Source organism: Cryptomeria japonica, chromosome 10 (genome assembly GCF_030272615.1).
Source record: "Cryptomeria japonica chromosome 10, Sugi_1.0, whole genome shotgun sequence".
NCBI lineage: Eukaryota > Viridiplantae > Streptophyta > Pinopsida > Cupressales > Cupressaceae > Cryptomeria > Cryptomeria japonica.
This window is the reverse complement of record NC_081414.1, coordinates 170,783,631-170,799,746: the sequence shown is the minus strand read 5'-3', so window position 1 is coordinate 170,799,746 and position 16,116 is coordinate 170,783,631.

Here is a 16,116-nt window from a genome sequence, read left to right as displayed (position 1 = left end):
TTTCATGTATATATTGGAAGGATGTTTGAGAGTTGTTTCATCTCTATAGGATTTATAATGTAGATTCTAGTTGTAAGAGGATTATATAATATTTTAGACTTAGTCAAATTTCAGTAATCAGCATGCTCCTATTAGCATTCTTCAGCTATGTATCTCACTCTCTTTATCGTCCCCAAACTCTAGACATATCTCTATCCCTCTCTTGTCTCTCTCACTTATCTCTCCCCTCTGTAGGTAAACCCAACTTCTCTACCTTTCATTCCTTCCTTAATCCCATATTTATCCTTGATTCCCTCCCTCTCTCTTCTTTTCTCTCATTCTCTTATTATTTCACTCCCCTCCCTCTCCATTATCTTGGTCACTACCTATCCCTTCTATCTTCTCTCTCCCCATATCTAGGTCTCTTCCTCCCTCCCTATTTACCTCACTACCTATCCTTCCCTATATTATTACCCACCTCTCTCTCCCCCTCTAGGTATCTCACCTAATTGATTGTCCACCCTCTACTTCTCTCCCCCCATCTCCATATTTATCTCCCTCTCCCTTACCCCTATCCATTTATGAACTCTATCCCTCTATTATCTCTCTCCAAACCTATCTATCTCCTCATTCCTTAGGTCTTTTAATCCCTCCATGTCTACCTCTCCATCCATCCCCTCTTATTCATCTCTTTTCTTTTCTATCTATTACCTCTCTCCATTGTCTAAGTTGCCACCTCTCCCTCCTACTCTCTCTACCTCCCTCTCTCAAATTTCTAGGTTTCTCCCTCATTCCCTCTCCACCTCTATACTTATCCATTAATGTCTCATTAGGCACCTATCTTTAAGCCCCTCTATCTATCTCTCCTCTATCTCTTGCATCTAGGTATTTAACATCTCTCTCATGATCTACATATCTCATATCTCTATTTATCCCCTCTCTAGTTCTCTCCCTTCCTCTCCACCTCTCTCTCTCCATTACTCCTTACCCATCTCCCTTTATGAACTCTCTCCTTCTCTTATCTCTCTCATTTCCTCTTTATCTACCAAAAAATATATACCTATTACTCCCCCTTTCTTCTTTCTATTTCTTCTCTCTCCCCTCTCTAGGTCTCTCCAATACTCTCTCCCTCTCTCTCTCACCTTCCCTCCTTATCTCCATATCTATCCTTCCCTCCCTCCATCTCTCTTCTCTTCTTATTGTTTCTCTCCACTCTCTCTATGTTATCTTAATGAATACCTCTCTTTCCATACCTATTTTTCTCCTTCCCTCAATCTTTACATATCTGCATCTCCCTCTTTGTCTCTTAATCCCCCTGTATATCCTTCACCTCTATATTTCCACCCTAGTTCTCTCACCTCTCTCTTCCTAGGCTCTATATCTCCCACCTCTATATCTCTCTCCTCTCTAATTCTTTCCTTTCCACCTCCTTACACCTCTTTCTCTCTTTGTGAACTTATCTCTCTTATTTTATTCTCTCTCTCCCTCACCTATCTACTCTTCCCTCTCTAGGTCTCTCAGTCACTCCCTAACCACCTCTCCCTTTCTTCGTAGATCTCTCTTTCTCTTTATTCTTCCCTCTCCCCTCTTTTTTCTCCCTCCTCTATATAGGATTTAGATAATAGGTTGTAGGATATAAGGTTTATGGTATGGGGTGCAAGATTGATGGAACATTGTTTAGGATAAATAGGGTTGAGGGTAGTGGTCATATTGATACTCAAGACACCATATGACCCCTTAAGACACCATATGACCCCTTACGATACCATATGACCCCTTAGGACACCATATGACCCCTAACAACACTATATCATGTCCTAAGGGGTCATATGGTGTCGTTAAGGGTCATATGGTATCTTAAGGGGTTATATGGTGTCGTTAGGGGTCATATAGTGTCATATGGTATTCTATGACCCCTTAGGACACCATATGACCCCTAATGACACCATATGATATCCTAAGGGGTCATATGGTGTCCTAAGGGGAAATATGGTCTTCTATGACCCCTTAGGACACCATATGGTGTCCTAACTCCTAAGGGGTCATGTGGTGTTTTATGACCCCTTAGAACACCATATGACCCCTAACAACACTATATGGTTTCCAAAGGGATCATATGGTTTCCTAAGGGGTCATATGATGTCCTAAGGGGTCATATGGTGTTCTATGACCTTTTAGGACACTATATGGCCCCACACGGCACCATATGACCCCTAATGACACCATATGGTGTCCTAAGGGGTCATATGGTGTCCTTAGAAGTTATATGGTGTCCTATGGGGGCATATGGTGTTCTATAACCCCTTAGGACACCATATGACCCCTAGCGACACCAAATGGTGTCTTAAGGGGTCAGATGGTGTCCTAAGGGGTCATATGGTGTTCTATGACCCCTTAGGCCACCATATGACCCCTAACATCACCATATGGTGTCCTAAGGGATCATATGATTGCCTAAGGGGTGATATGGTGTCCTAAGGAGTCATATGGTGTTCTATGATCCCTTAGGATATCATATAACCCCATACAACACCATATAATCCCTAACGACACCATATGGTGTCCTAAGGGGTCATATGGTGTTCTATGACCCCTTAGGACACCATATGACCCCTAATGACAACATATGGTGTCCTAAGGGATCGTATGGTGTTCTATGACCCCTTGGGACACTATATGAGAACTCAGGACACCATATGACCCCTAAAAACACCATATGGTGTCCTAAGGGGTTATATGGTGTTCTATGTCCCCTTAGGACACCATATGACCCCATACAACACCATATGACCCCTCATGACACCATATGGTGTCCTAAGGGGTCATATGGTGTCCTAAGGGGTCATAGAACACCATATGACTCCTTAGGACACCATATGACCCCTAAAGACATCAGATGACCCCTTAGGACACCATATGGTGTTGTTAGGGGTCATATTGTGTCCTAAGGGATCATAGAGCACCATATGACCCCTAATGACACCATATGGTGTTGTTAGGGGTCATATGGTGTCATAAGGGGTCATATGGTGTCTTAATGGGTCATAGAATACCAAATGACCCTTTAGGACACCATATGATCCCTAACGACACCATATGACACCTTAGGACACCATATGACCCCTAACGACACCATATTGTGTCTTGAGGGGTCATATGGTATCACAAGTTGTCATGTCATGTACTAGGATGTTAAAAGGTGTCATATGGTGTCTTAGGGGGTCATAGAACACCATATAACCCCTCAGGATACCAAATGACCCCTTAGGACACCATATGGTGTCATTAGGGGTCATAAGGTGTCTTTAGGGCTCATATGGTGTCCTAAGGGGTCATAAGGTGTTTTAAGACCCCTTAGGACACCATATGACCCCTAAGACTACCATATGGTTTCTTGAGGAGTCATATGGTGTTGTTAGGGGTCATATGGTATCTTTAGGGGTCATATTGTGTCCTAAGGGGTCATATGGTGTTCTATGACCCCTTAGGACACCATATGACCCCTAACGACACCATATGGTGTCCTAAGGGGTCATATGGTGTCCTTAGAGGCCATATGGTGTCCTTAGGGGTCATATAGTGTTATATGACCCCTTAAGACACCATATGACCCCTTAAGACATGTCATATGGTGTCATTAAGGGTCATATAGTGTCCTAAGGGGTCATATGATATTCTATGACCCATTAGGACACCATATTACCCCTAATGACACCATATGATGTCATTAGGGGTCACATGGTGTCCTAAGGGGTCATACGGTGATCATATGGTGTCCTAAGGGGTTATATAGTGTTCTATGACCCCTTAGGACACCATATGACCCCTTAGGACACTATGGTGTCCTAAGGGGCCATATGGTGTTGTTAAGGGTCATATGGTATTGTTAGGGGTCATATGATTTCCTAAGGGGTCATATGATGTTTTATGAGCCCTTGGGACACCATATGACCCCTAACAACACCATATGGTGTCCTAAGGGGTCATCTGATGTCGTTAGGGGTCATATGGTGTTCTAAGGAGTCATATGGTGTTCTATGACCCCTTAGGATACCATATGGTGTCGTGAGGGGTCATATGGTGTCGTACGGGGTCTTATGGTGTCCTAAGGGGACATAAAACACCATATCACCCCTTAGGACACCATATGGTGTTTTTAGGGGTCATATGGTGTTTTGAGGGCTCATATGGTGTCCCAATGGGTCATATAACATCATATGACCCCTTAGGACACCATATGTTATCATTAGGGGTCATATGGTGTCCTAAGGGGTTATAGAACACCATATGACCCCTTAGGACCCCATATGGTGTCGTTAGAGATTATATGGTGTTGTATAGGGTCATATGGTGTCCTAAGGGGTCATAAAATACCATATGACCCCTTAGGACACCATATGACCCCTTACGAAATCATATGACCCCTTAGGATTCTATATGGTGACGTTAGGGGTCATATGGTGTCGTAAGGGGTCATAGAATACCATATGACCCCTTAGGACACTATTTTACATGTCCTAAGGGGTCATATAGTGTCTCAAGGGGTCATATAGTGATGACCCATAAGGACACCATATGACCCCTAAGAACACCACATGACCCCTTAGGACACCATATGGTGTCGTTAGGGGTCATATGGTGTCCTAATGGGTCATAGAACACCATATGACCCCTTAGGACACAATATGACCCCTAACAACACCATATGACTCTTTACGACACCATATGGTGGTCATAGGGATCATATGGTGTCCTAAGGGGTCATATAACACCATATGACCCTTAACGACACCATATGACCCCTAAAAACACCATATGGTGTCCTAAGGGGTCATATGGTGTTCTATGACCCCCTAGGACACCATATAGCCCCTTTTAACATCTTAGTACATGACATGACCACTTGTGACACCATATAACCCCTCAAGACACAATATGGTGTCGTTAGGGGTCATATGGTGTCCTAAGGGGTCATATGGTGGCGTTAGGGATCATATGGTTTCCTAAGGGATCATATGGTATTCTATGACCCATTAGGGCACCATATGACCCCTCAGGACACCATATGACCCCTAAAAACACCATATGACCCCTTAGGACACCATATGACCCCTAATGACACCATATGGTGTCGTTAGGGGTCATATGGTGTCATAAGGGGTCATAGAACACCATATGACCCCTTAGGACACTATATGGTGTCATTAGGGGTCATATGGTGTCCTAAGGGGTCATATGGTGTCCTTAGGGGTCATAAAACACCAAATGACCCCTTAGGACACCATATGGTGTTGTTAGGGCTCATATGGTGTTATAAGAGATCATATGGTATCCTAGGGGATCATAGAACACCATATGACCCCTTAGGACACCATATGACTTGTAACGACACCATATGTTTTCCTAAGAGGTCATATGGTGTCCTAAGATAGATAGTAATAGTTTCCTAAGGGGTGATATTTCCCACCATCCTCCTGTGCATACCCAAATGGGTTATATAGAGATATAAGATACCTAGAGGGAGAGAGAGAGGGGTAAAAAACCTAGATAGGGTGAGAGAGAGAGAGAGATGGTTCAGATAGATGGAGGGGGATATAGATAGGTTGGTAATGAGATATGGATGGATATGTAGAGAGGTGGAGAGGGAATGAGGGAGAAACCTAGAGAGGGGTAGAAAGGGTGTGATGGAAAGTTGATGATGTAGACGGTAAAGAGAGAATAAGAATTAGTAGGGAAGAGAGAGAGACAGAGACAGAGACAGAGACAGAGACAGAGACAGAGACAGAGAGAGACAGAGACAGAGACAGAGAGAGAGAGAGAGAGATGGGGATAAGGAGGGAGAGGGAGATAGAGAGGGAGAGGGGAAGAAAGGAATGTACATGCCTATAAATGGGAGGGAGGGATAAGAGGAGAGATGAAAGAATAAAGAAAGAGAAGAGTATGAGGGGATTGAGGGAGAGGTAGACATGGGGAAACTACAATACCTAGGGAAGGAGAAGATAGAGAGGTGGGGGGAAAGAGAGAAAAGGAGGAGAGAGTTAAAAAATAAATAGGGGTAAAGGGGGAGGGAGAGAGAGAGAGAGAGAGAGAGAGAGAGAGAGAACTAAAGAGGGGACAAATAGATAGGTGAGAGAACTATATTGGGAAAGAGAGATGAGAGACCTAGATGAAAAGAGAGAGGAATGAGATAGATAGAGGGGAGGAGAGAAAGGTGAGTAATGAGACATGATGCAAAGGTAGATAGGTGGAGAAGAAGGAAGTGATAAACCTATAGAGGTGAGAGAGAGTTGAAGACCTAGAATGTAAGGAGAGAGATAATAAGAGGAAGAAAGAATAAAAAAGTGGGGGAGAGATATATATGGGGGTATGTATGGATGGGGAGGTAGAGAGGGAGAGGGGAATAAATGAAGGGAGAGACCTAGAGAGGGGAGGGAGGGAGAAGATAAGAGATAGAAGAACAAAGAGAGGAGTAAGAGGGGATGGATGGAGAGGTAGACATGGAGGGAGTGAGAGACCTATGGAAGGAGGAGATAAAGAGGTTAGGGGAGGAAGAGAAAAAGAGGGATTTCATAAAGGGATAGGGTTAAAGAGGAGGGAGAGAGAGGTAGAGAGGGACAGAGAGAACTATATAGGGCGCATATGGATAGGTGAGAGACCTAGATGGCTAGAGAGGAGTGAGATAGATAGAAGGGTATAAATAAAGGTGGGTAACGAGACCTATATGTAGAGGTAGATAGGTGGATAGGAAGGGAGGGAGAAACCTAGAGAGGGGAGAGAGGGTGGGATGGAGAGGTAATAACCTAGACAATGAAAATAGAGAATAAGAGAGGAAGAGAGAAGACAAGAGAGTGGGAGAGGGAGATAGAGAGGGAGAGAAGAATAAAGAAAGATAGAGACCTGGAGAGGGGAGGGAGGGAGAATAGAAGAGATAGAAGAACAAAGAGATGAGTAAGAGGATATGGATAGAGAGGTAGACATGGAGGGAGTGAGATACCTAGAGAATGAGGAGATAGATAGGTTTGGAGAGAAAGAGAGAGAAGAGAGGGAGAGAGTTCATAAATAGATAGAGCTAAGGAGAAGGGAGAGAAAGGTGGAGAGGGAGGGAGAAAACTAGAGGGTGGAAAATTAAATAAGTGATCAACCTAGAGGGGTAGAGAAAGGTGGGTAATAATATTGGGAGGGAGAGGAAGTGAGGTGAATAGGGAGGGAGGGACAGCCCTAGTTATGGGGAGAGAGATGGGTCTAGAGTTTGGGGAAGATAAAGAGAGTGAGATACATAGCTAAAGAATTCTAATAGGATCATGTTGATTACTGAAATTTGACATGTTGATTTCTGAAATTTGATTGTCTGAAATTCTATATGATCCTCTAAAAACCATAATTTACATTATAAGTCCTATAGAGCTATACTTAAATGTTATATTTCATGTATATATTCTCCTTCAGGGGTGGATATAACTTGTGCCCAAATTGGAAAATCTACACACTCACAAAACCTTCACATTGGACAATGAAGAACATTTGGTGCGTGCCAAATTTGCCGCTCGCCAAATGCAAATAATTGACTTTTCACATTTGGCAAGCGCCAAATGTAAAAATTCAAAATCTTGGGAGAATACCAACCCTTTGGGTTGGATTTTCCTTGGGCATCCAACCCGTAGGTTTGGAGGACCTTTTCATGCCAATGACGCATTTTTATGAAAAGATAACCACCAAATGTAAAATTTCAAAATTCTGCATTTGGTGAGCGCCATATTTGGCGCTCGCCAAATGGTTTGCTTGGGAGAATACCAACCCTTTGGGTTGGGGCATCCAACCCATAGGTCTGGATGACCTTTTCATGCCAATGACACATTTTTATGAAAAGATAAAAAGTGGCACCTTTTTGGTACCACAACTTGGTGCACTTACCCTTCAGTCTTTCATTTACATCTACTTGCAAGTACTTTCTTTCATTACTTGGTTCTGGGGTTTGACCTAAAGGAAAACCCCCAATCCCAACCCATTTTCCTCTTTTTTATCTGTATAGGTTGCAGGTGCACAGTTGTACTTTCGGATTCAAGCTCCATTTGCAGAGGTGAAAAAACCCTTTTCGTTTTGCGGATTTTTCGGAGGACCATGTACAATCCCGCCACGGTCTGAGTATTTTTTCCTCAAATTCGCAGGGCGACTTTGTCTCAACATATTAATGCCAGACCCAGGTGCACAAATTCATCCCATATTCCAATCTCAAGTTATAATCAATTCTTTGTCACTTTTGCGTTACATAATTCAATCAATTCCTTTCCATTTCAAACAAGGAAGAGGGGATCAACTTATCATTCCCATTTCATTCAAAGTTCAATCTACCATCTTCATGTGGAGAGATTGAATCTAGTGAATTATCCTCTCCTCTTGTAAATGTAACATGGTGAAAAGTGTTTGAAGGGTAATCAACAGTGAGACTCTCATCTCTCTTTGAGGGAAAGGGTAATTTTCCTCTTGATCTATAATTCATCATTTTTCCACCATTATATTTTGGCGAACCCAACGTCTTGCATGCTTTCCTTTGAAAAAAATTGCATATTTTTCATTTACAAGTTTCAAATTTCTGCAAACTTAGTGGTTAAATCATTAAAAACCCTAGTTTTTAATTAAAATTGAACTTGTAATTTGTAAAAATTGCTTGTGGTTATCTTAGATCTGGAAATTGTTTTGTTTGTCAAATTCAATTTCCTCCTTGTCTTGTTCAATGTGCAAATAAAATTTACAAAATTAAGTGGTTACTTGTTAAAACCCTAATTTTCAAAAATCATATTGAACTTGTGCAAAAATTAGATTTCCATTTAATTTTCAAATTTTTGATTGTTTACGGATTTGTCTTCATTCCTACAATTCAAATTTTCAATTTTCCCCCTTTTTCCCAAAATTCAAATTTTAAAATTAAGTGGTTCGGTCATAAAACCCTAATTTTCAAATTTAATTGGATTTTGTGCACATTTCAAATCAATTTCATTTCAATTCAGATTTCTAAACATTTTCCAAGGTGTCCCTATCCATTAGGTTTGACCTTTCTCAAAATTGCAATTCAATTCCTCTTTTTCTTCAAAACCCTAATAGGGTCCTATCTTTACATTTGCACCTTCATTTTGCCCATCTAGAGATCGTAAAATTCGCCAATTTTTTGGGGTTAGCTTTAAAATCATCGTAATATCCATCCCTAAAAATTTCAAAAAAAGTTGGTCGAACCATGTGCGTTTCTGCCACGGTCCTCGGCTTTTATCCTAAAATTTTAGGAGACTGTTATGATTGTATTTACTAGCCTAAATCCAGAAGATTGGCTGATTTTATCGATTTTTGATCCCTCTAGTTTTGAAAATACCTTCAAAATTCAACATTTCAACTTTCAAGAAAAAAATATAAAATTAAGAGGTTAATTATACTCTACCCTGATTTTAAAAATTTTGATTTTAAAATTAGGTGGCATTCCCTTGGCCCTAATTTTAAAATTTCAATTTCTTTTCATTTTTGGAAATTGTGTCATCCCCTTCTTCCAACAAAGTTCAAATTGTGTAATCATTATTTTCTTAAATTTTGCATTACTCAATTTTGTAAGCTTGGTTCAACTATTCAAAATTTAAATTTTCCCTCTAGTGCATGAGTTTTACCACTATTAGTCCTACCTATCCTATTCCCGTTAGATGAAGCAATAGAATTAAGGCTTCCCAAGGTTTAATTACCGAGGAGATGGAGCCTAATTTGGGTGACTTCTTTAATGAGGATCATGCTAATTCTTCCCATCCTAATCATGTGCCTATTCACCTCATTAATGAATCCCATGATGAAGAAGAAGCTTTAACTAGGGTCTCTATAGATCAACTTTCCACATTAGACAACCAATTTGATAACTTTCAACAATGGATGTCCCAAGAATAGCCTAATAGTTAAGCTCTTCCATTAATTGAAGGCCTTAAGTGCATGATTCAAAGTGATAAGAATGGAATTGATATATTGTGTGGCATTGCACATATTGTTGATTCTAATGTCATGCCTATCAAGAAATGTGCCGAAACCCTAGGTTATTCACAACCTTCAACACAATTCAATCCTTTAATCTCTTTGATTACTCCTATGACTAGTATTCCTACTTTCACATCCAACATCATGGCTACTTCAACTCAAAATATCATTCCTACAACCATGGGTCATGGGGGGAATCCCTCTTCTTCATTCAATCCTCCATCGTTACCTATGTCTTCCATTAATATTCCTATTATTCCTCAACCAATCAGTGTGACACAAGGGGGAAATTCCTTCAACAACTTTATTCCTCCTTTAAGTCTCCCTTTTCCTACCCAATCATCACCCATGCCTACTTACCATAATTTCTTACCACCTTATTCTTACTCCATGCCTTCTTTCAATAACATCACACCACCTTCCCAATCACCTATGTCTAACATCAACTCTTCTACCGAAGTGACAATTAACAATCTTGATCAAACAGTGTCTTCCTTACAACAACAAATTGCTTCTATGAGTCAATCCAAGTTTAGTGTGCCTACCTTTGATGTTGTGAACCCACTTTCTCTTGATATTGTTAAATTCATTCCACCTAAACATGTGAAGATCCCTCAATTGGAACTCTATAATGGAAAAGGTGATCCTCTTACCCATGTCAAAACATTTCAAACCTTGTGCACTGATTTTGCTTATGATCAAAGATTGCTTGCAAAATTGTTTACAAGAATACTAAGAGATAAGGCTTTACAATGGTATTGCTCTTTGCCTTCTTATTCTATCACTTCCTTTCAACAATTGGCAAATGCTTTCATCCAATAATTTCAAAACAACATTGGCCCTAAAATCATGTTGACTGATTTAATGCATTGTAAACAAGGTGTTAAAGAAAAAATGACTGATTTCATTGGTAGATATAAGCATTTGTGTGCTCAAATTTTGTTTCATGTACCTGATAATGATATTCAAAGAATTTTTATTTCTAATTTACAAAAGGATATCAGGAAAATCTTCTTTTGTCTGAGTTTACTTCCTTTCCACAGTTGTGCGCAACACTCCACAATTATCAACTGGCATTGAGTCAAATGGAGCAATCCACTCCTATGGCTCTGAGTGATAAGCGGGAGAGTGTTCAACAGCCGTTTGCAAATTTCAAACCAACAAAAAGCTTCAAGTTCAATGATCCAATCAACAACAACAATGTGAATGCTACAACAAGTGTGCCTTCTATTTCAAAAAAAATCCAAAGAGAAAGACAGTTCACTCCTCTAAATGAATCTTTACATAGTATTATGTCTCATTTGTTGCACAGAAATGTTATCAAACTTCCTCCTATAAAACAAATTGATCCTTATAAACTTGCATTGCCTTATTTTGATAACAATTCTTTTTGCCAATTTCATCGTCAACCTGGTCATGATACTGAGAAATGTTTTACATTGAAGAATAAGATTCAAGATGATTGATAATAATACTATATCTGTGCCAGGTGTGAATGATAAAGAGAATAAATCAGTAGCTCCTCCTAATCAAAATCTTAATACTTTCACTAATCCCTTGCCATCTCATACCTCTAATGTTATTGAGATTGTGCCTAATTCTCTCTCTTCTAAATATTTCACCTCTATGGCTCCAAACTTGGTTAATATGGTAGAAACACAAGATTTGCCTAACAATCCTTGTATTACATTTCACCCTAGCAAGACCATTAGAGCACCTGATGGTCCTTTATACATAGTTGTGAAGGTTAAGGATATCCCTTGCCGTGGTGCCCTAATTGATCCCTCTTGCATGGTTAATGTCATAACTAAAGAGTATCTTTTCACTTTACGATTGCATAAATTGATATATGAGGCTCCCAATGTGGTTGTGAAGTTATTTGATGGCTTCTCTTGTCCTACCATTTTCTCTATTACTCTTCCTATTGAAGTTCATACTAGATCCATGGATGTTGACTTTGTTATCATACCCTCTTTTGAGCAATTTCGTGTGAAGTTGGGCTATCCTTGGCTATCTTCCATGAAGGCTATTGCCTCTCCAATATACAAGTGTCTGAAATTTCCTCACAATGGAAAAATCATAACCGTGAACCATAGCTTATTTCGTCCATCTGAAAGAAGCCTCGGTGTTCCTATTGATTTCCTTTGGCCTAAACAATTTCAATCTCTTCCATCAAGGAGCGATGCTCTTTTTCAGTCTTATCAAAAATGGAAGAATGATATGATTTTATCCTTAAGTCAACCTAGATCTCCAACACTTGACATTCCTATTATTCTTCAAGATGAGGTTCTTCCCCTCACGGATAGAACTAATCTCCCTCCTAAGGAAAATTGTCCACCTATTCCTATGGATGTGACTTAACCTTCTCTTAAGGAGAACAACAATATTCTTCCTAAGGTTAGACCTATACCTCCTCCTCATGATGGACCTGGTCTCCTTCCTACACCTAATATTCCTCCTTTCTATGGCGCAGTTCCACCTCCTCCCTCTTATCGAGAGAAAAAGCCTGCTTCTCCTCTTTTTCAACCAAAAAGACCTCAACCTAAACTTTCCACTATCGAGGAGAGAAACATTCCTACTTTTTCAAGTGTTCCTCCTCCTTCTGAGCCTTCCACTAAGACTCAACAAAATAATTGTGCGAGAGAACACCGACGAAGACACCGTGTTCAAGCTCATGAAGTTGTCCCTCAAAATATTCAATCTCCTCAGACTCTAACAGTTGACATGATTCCCTTTTCTCCTAAGAAAGATGTTCAACCAACATCTCCAAATTATAAGTTGCATAAAACATGTGATGGTTTTACTCCTATTCATGTTCTTGCTCCACTTTCTCTAAACTTTGATGAAGAAATGGGTGAAAAAATTATTCATAATGGCAATACAACTCCAAATGCTTTTGATAGTGAGTATGAGTATGTTGATGTGGACAAGCATTTATCAGATGAGTTTTCACAAACCCTAATCCTAGCTCCTATAATTGAACAAAGTGACTTACAACATGAGCATAGTCCTTGTTTGGATCTTGTGATAGCTCCATCTGTTGTGCTCGATGTCTCTCCTCTAACATATTTCTCTCCTTCTCAAAATAGTGATCAGCAAGATCAAGAGGCGGATGTCGTGTTAGATTAGCAATATTAGTACTAGAGATCTTTCTCTCTCCCCTTTCTTTCTCTTTTGTCACCTTTCTTCAATATGTATTCTTGTTCTTCTAATGTTCCCTTAATGTCTACTTGGGGACAATGTAAAGAATTGAGATCTTTTCTTGGTCTCTTTCATGTTGACTCAAAAGACATCCTCCCTTCCCTTTCTTCTAATATAGTGTCCTTCTTTGGGGAATGACAATTATTATACGCATATACATACATGATATACATGAGTTATCATACATCTTACTGACCCCGAGGAAAGTGACACTACCTCTTGTTTTGTGTTCATTATCCTTGGATTTATTCCTTGATTGTGGGCTAAATTCTTATGATAACATGCTCCCTTTCTTCTCTCTCTCTTGGGTGTATACTATCTTAAATAAATTGCTCCCGATAAGGTGCGTGCGATCTCTTTAATGTGGGGGCATACACTCCGCTCATATTTTCCTTCTTTGATACTTAGAATTACTTAGTGAACTTTGTTTTGCTTTGTAATCTTTGGTATCCTTGCTTTCATGACTCATGGTGAAGGGAAATTTTCTACCTATAGTCATGGTTTTTCCCTTCTTGGTCTTCCCTTTTACTTTTTCAATCAAAGTCGTAAGATCCTAAGTCCACTGGGGGCTTGGTGCATCTTGCCTCCTTGACATGGTAAAAGTATTTCAATCTTGTTTCCATGTACTTTACCGACAGTATTGGCATATGCTTATACCCCCGCAAAAGTGGGGGATAAATGTAGAGTCATAAAATTGTGACCCTAGCAATTTTTTACTGCATTAGGGTCCTCATACATGTGAGTTCGAATCATCTAGCCTGATCAGAGACCGGAGATTGCTCATCCCTCATAAACAACTTCTTCATTGGCCGCTACATCACCCCATCTGCACTCCGCCCTGGAGAAAGGGGTAGGATAGGGGCGTGGCACCACTGTCCCCCCTTGGACAGGGGTGTGGTTTTGAAATGTGGCGACTGATCAGCAAAGTACTGTACACTCAGCATGTATCCTCACCGGAGTCCGGGGCCGGGCCGGGCCCCGGGCAGGGGTTCAGGGGTGGCAGCCCCTGAGAAAAGCGGGGGTTCAGGGGCGGCAGCCCCCGAGAAAAAAAAAAAATTGCCATTTTTTGTTGATGAAAACCGACATTGTAATAAAACCCTAAAAAAGGCCGACTTTGTTTGTTGCCCTAAAAACGCATGTTATAAGCGGCTGGGATGCTTAAGGCATTGTAAGGTTGATGTACTATTTTTACTGGATAATAAGAAAGATTGGACGACTGTGTATGGTGGACGTAACCCATTCTGGGTGAACCACGTTAAATCTCTATGTTATCTGTGTCCTATTTTATTTCTTTATCTTTTGTATTTAAATCTGCATATAATTGTTAGTTCATATTTGATTCGGATCTGCTTGAAACCCTAACAATTGGTATCAGAGTGAGGTTTTCTGTAAATTGGCAGGACTTTCGGATTTGAGTGGGAGCAATGGAGGATTCCAAATTCAAGGTCGAAAAGTTTAACGGCCAGAATTATCAGTTATGGAAAATGCAGATGGAGGATTACCTGTATCAAAAGGATTTGTGGCGGCCATTGGAAGGAAAGGCAAAGAAACCGACCACAATATCAGATGAAGAGTGGGACATTTTAGATAGAAAGGCACTGGGATCCATTCGATTGTGCCTTGCGTTGTCTGTAGCATTCAATATAACAGAAGAAAAAATGACTGTAGATTTGATGGCAACATTGGCTAAGTTGTATGAGAAACCCTCGGCTTCGAATAAGGTATTTCTTATGAAGCGTTTATTTAATTTGAAAATGAGTGAGGGAGGATCTGTAGTGGAGCACTTAAATGAATTTAATACAATTACCAGTCAATTGTCTTCGGTAAAAATTACCTTTGCAGAAGAGGTTAGGGCTCTCTTGATTTTATGTTCTTTGCCAGAAAGCTGGAATAGCTTGGTTATGGCTGTAAGTAACTCTGTCTCTGGTAAAAATACTTTGGTATTTGATGATATTGTTGGTGTTATCCTAAGTGAGGAAATGCGAAGGAAAAGCACAGGTGAGACTCCAACATCATCGGGTAGTGTTTTGAATGTGGAGAACAGAGGAAGATCAAAGGAAAGAGGAAAAGGCCTTGGGAATGAGAAGTCACGAGGGAAGTCAAAGAAAGGACGCTCTCAATCTAGAGGAAAGAAAGATTGCTGGTACTACAGAAAGCCTGGTCATCTAAAGAAAGACTGTTGGTCTCGAAAAAACAAAGAAGGAGACAAAAATGAAAATGACAGTAAGGAAGCTAATATTGCAAGTAATACTTTACAAGATGCTTTAATCTTATGTTTGGATAATGTTAATGATTCCTGGGTAATAGATTCTGGGGCTTCATTTCATGCTACACCCCATAGAAAATATTTTCTACATTATGTTCAAGGTGATTTTGGATAGGTATATTTGGGTGATGATGAGCCCTGTCAAATTATTGGAAAAGGAAAGATAAAGATCAAGTTGCAGAATGGTAATGACTAGTTTCTGCAGGAGGTAAGACATGTTCCTAATTTAAGAAGAAATTTAATTTCTGCAGGGCAACTAGGTAGTGAAGGTTGCATAGTTACCTTCTCAGACAGTATGTGGAAGGTCACTAAAGGATCATTAGTAGTAGCTAAAGGTGTGAAGGTAGGCACATTATATCTGTGTACTGGTAACACTTACTCTACCTTAGCTGCTACAGATAAAGTTACTGTAGGGACAACAACAATAAATGTTGCAAGAACAGATTCGATAATGTGGCACCATAGGCTTGGGCACATGAGTGAGAAAGGGATGAAAATCCTTCACTCCAAAAATCTATTGCCAGGACTAAAGAAGATTGATTTAGAGTTCTATGAAAACTGTGTTTATGGTAAACAGAAAAGAGTCAGATTTCTCAAGGTTGGGAAAGAGAAGAAGAGTGAGAAGTTAGAGCTTGTACATTCAGATGTATGGGGACCGGCTCAGGTATCAT